The sequence below is a fragment of the Chiloscyllium plagiosum genome, chromosome 7, assembly GCF_004010195.1.
Source record: "Chiloscyllium plagiosum isolate BGI_BamShark_2017 chromosome 7, ASM401019v2, whole genome shotgun sequence".
Taxonomy (NCBI): Eukaryota; Metazoa; Chordata; class Chondrichthyes; order Orectolobiformes; family Hemiscylliidae; genus Chiloscyllium; species Chiloscyllium plagiosum.
The window spans coordinates 107178144-107181972 of record NC_057716.1 but is presented as its reverse complement, the minus strand read 5'-3'; the positions used below and the strand labels follow the sequence as shown (position 1 = coordinate 107181972).

At 46.6% G+C, this 3829-nt stretch overlaps 1 protein-coding gene across 6 annotated transcripts in view; it reads right to left on the bottom strand.

The window, feature by feature from the left end:
* tmbim1a (transmembrane BAX inhibitor motif containing 1a) overlaps positions 1-3829 on the bottom strand; it is a 63702-nt gene that overhangs the window by 22740 nt on the left and 37133 nt on the right. The gene's annotated exons all lie outside the window — the stretch shown is intronic.

Below are 3829 nucleotides of genomic sequence, written 5' to 3'. Positions count from 1 at the left end.
GACAGACCCTCCCCTCCAAAGACATTCACCACCCCCCCATAGCCCCCTCCACTGACGCCCCCTCCCCAGACCCCAACACACCCATTGGCTCGCAAGTTGCCATGGTTACTTCTCCATCTCCCAAACTGTTCTCCGACATGGGGCATCACCAGAAAAGCAAACCCTTCCCACCTTTTGTGTAGATCAAGGGAAAGGGAAAACCAAGGAGCAGAATTTCTGAAGCTGTTCCCGTTCACTGACGGTCAAAGGGCAAGGAATATCCCACAGGAAGGAACGGAGCTACATTCCCAAGCCTCTCCGAGCCACTCAAGACTGTGACTTGGAAATATATCGCCGTTCCTTCAGTGTCATGAGTCAAAATCCTGGAATCCTGGAATGTCACAAGTGGGTCTCAGACACAGTGTCAAACTACAGGCAGAGGCTGCCTCTCAATACCCAAACCTTTCCCACTGGTTCTTCCTGACACTAGGAAACTCAGAACCTTCCATTTAACTCCAAGACTTTGGAATGAGGAATTTAGGTAATTTTTTCTTTGTTCGTGCATGTCACTGGCTGGATCAACATTTATTGCCCCGTCCCTAGTTGCCCCTTGAGAAGGTGGGGGTGAGCTGCTTTCTTGAACCGCAGGAGTCAAAATGCCACTTGTGACATTATTGCCCTTTAGGGGAATGTAAAGCTCCTGTATTCTAATAAGTACGTCTTCCCACTGTTACTGGGCAGTTTAATCGGTTAACCACCCTGCCCACTGCATTCTGGCCAACACTGTCTCAACTGTTCCTCAGATGTAGAACCTATCTCCCAGCTCCTTCAGGATCCTGCCAGGAGGACACAACCGATTGGGAGAGGGACACACTGGGTCACTACATAAGGATATAGTATCGTCCATTTTGGACTGAGATGAGGAGAAATGTCCTCACTCAGAGAGTGCAGAATCTGGGAAATCCTCTACCACAGAATGTAGTTGAGTACAGAATATTGAATGTTTTCAAGAAGGGGTTAGATATAGTTCCTAGGGATAAAGGGAACAAAGGGTATAAGGGAGATAACAGTAACAGGGGACTGAGTTTGGCCAGAATCTTGCTGAATAATGGAGCAGACTCAAAGGCCCAAAAGACTTACTGCTGCTTCTATTTTCTATGTGTTAGCACAGTTCAGCTCAGCTCTGCAATGTGAGTCTCTGTGCTCTGTTTTCAGGGCACACACTGAGACAAAGGCTGGAGGACAGTAAGCCCAGTTTCAGGTGCTCTTTCCCCCAGGAGCTCAGAACTCTCTGCCAACCACTGGGCATTGCAGACTGGCACATTCCAAGCTCTCGAGCTGGGCCCAGAGGGACACACTCAGGTCTGGGGAAGCTGCTGCAGAGGGGGGAGATGTCGAGGGTTTTCCTCCTCTATGGCCTCAGTAAAAACCTCTGGAATGGGAAACATCACAGAACGTATGTGAAACATACGCAGGCTCAAAAGCTCTTGTTGTGGTAATGTCCCAGCCTCTGGCCCAAGTCCAGGTTCAAGTCCTGATTGCCCAGAGATGTGTCAGAGAACACTAACCAGAATTATTTTTAAAAAGTCTTTGTATTTTGTTTGTAAAGGTGAAGTCAGTGTAATCTTATTGGACCAAAGGTTTGTTCTCTGATTACAGATCGGCAGGTGCTGGTGGTTTAACCAGAGGGTCACCATGCCTCACGGCCAGGGGAGAGCTTGGGAAGGAGGAGTCCTTAGAACATAGAAAAGTACAGCACAGAACAGGCCCTTTGGCCCACGATGTTGTGTTGAGTTTTAATCCTAATGTAAAATATAGTAACTTAACCTACGCACCTCTCAACTCATCCATGTACATGTCCAGCAGTCGCTTAAATGTCCCCAATGACTGTGCTTCCACCACCACAGCTGGCAACGCATTCCATGCATTCACAATTCTCTGCGTAAAGAACCTGCCTCTGACGTCTCCTTTATACCTTCCTCCTAATATCTTCAAACTATGACTTCTCGTACCAGTCAATCCTGCCCTGGGGAAAAGTCTCTCTTCTACTCATTATCTTGTACACCTCGATCAGGTCTCCTCTCTTCCTCCTTCTCTCCAGAGAGAAAAGTCCAAGCTTATTCAATCTTTCTTCATAAGGCAAACCCTCCAGTCCAGGCAGCATCCTGGTAAACCTTCTTTGCACCCTCTCCAAAGCCTCTGTATCTTTCCTATAGTAGGGCGACCAGAACTGGACACAATATGCCAAGTGTGGTCTCTCCAGGGACTTGTAGAGCTGTAGCAAAACCTTGCGGCTCTTAAACTCGATACCCCTGTTAATGAAAGCCAAAACACCATATGCTTTCTTAACAACCCTATCCACTTGGATGGCAACTTTGAGGGATCTATGTACTTACACACCCAAATCCTTCTGTCCCTCCACACTGCCAAGAATCCTGTCTTTAATCCTATATTCAGCATTCGAGTTCGACCTTCCAAAATGCATCAATTCGCATTTATCCAGATTGAACTCCATCTGCCATTTCTCAGCCCAGCTCTGCATCCTGTCTATGTCGCGCTGCAGCCTGCAATAGCCCTCGATACTATCGATGACCCCTCCAACCTTTGTATCATCTGCAAATTTACTAATCCACCCCTCAACCTCCTCATCCAAGTCTTTTATAAAAACTACAAAGAGCAGAGGCCCAAGAACAGAGCTCTGCGGGACCCCACTCAACACTGACCTCCAGGCACAATACTTTCCATCTACAACCACTCTCTGCCTTCTGTCAGCCAGCCAATTCTGAGTCCAGATAGCCCTTCATGGTAACCTCAGCCGGGACAGGAATTTAACCCACACTCTTTTTATTCATTCGTTCACAGGATGAGCATTTATTGCCCAACCCTAATTGCCCAGATGGCAGTTAAGAGTCACCCACATTGTTGTGGGTCTGGAGTCACATGTCGACCAGACCAGGTAAGGATGGCAGTGCCCTTCCCTAAAGGACATTAGTCACCCAGATGGGTTTTTCCTGATAAATCAGCAACAGATCTTTCGTTAACATTAGACTCTAAATCCCAGATTTTTATTGAATTAAAACTCCACCATTTGCCGTGGCAGATTCAAATCCAGGACCCCAGAACATTAGCTTGGTTGCTGGATGAACAGTTCAGAGATAATCCCATCAGACCATCGCCTCCCCACAATTGCGTGATTCTGCATTACAAACCAGTTGTCCAGTCAACTGAGCTATCCGAATCCTCCTCCCTGTTCTGTAAGTATACCCCATAACACAAGTGCAGTAAGGTGCTCCATGTCCAGGCAGATTATGTGATAACAAATTTGGACTTTTTGTAAATTTGATGAACAAAGTGTACTTTGGGAAAATTAAAATTTTAAATCTTGGTTTGTAACTCAAACTTCCCCAAAATAATAAATTCTATATCACATTAAAGCCACTTGTTACATCTGTACTGTTTGGATACAGTCAGATTAATTGTTCATTGCTCAAAATAAGCTGATCAATAGTCAATCAATTTGTGAAAGGGAAATGAGTCACATCTGGAGCTCAGGGATGGGAGTGTTGGGGGAGGGGGAGTGAGATTCAGGAAAGGGGTGAATTTGTTGAGCAGTTCACATTCTAATCCTGACAGGAAATCTTAAATCTCCTTGTGGAGCACTCTGTTATTTGGCTTGTCGAAACCCACCTATCAGGTAAAAATTCATCTCCCGCTAAAACCATCCATCAGGTAAAAATCGACGCCCCATTCAACCCCACTACCCTTCCCACCAAACCCTCCCCACTCCCCAGCAACCCCTCCACCCTCCCTAGCTATCCGTCCACCCTCCCCACCAACACCTTCACCTCCC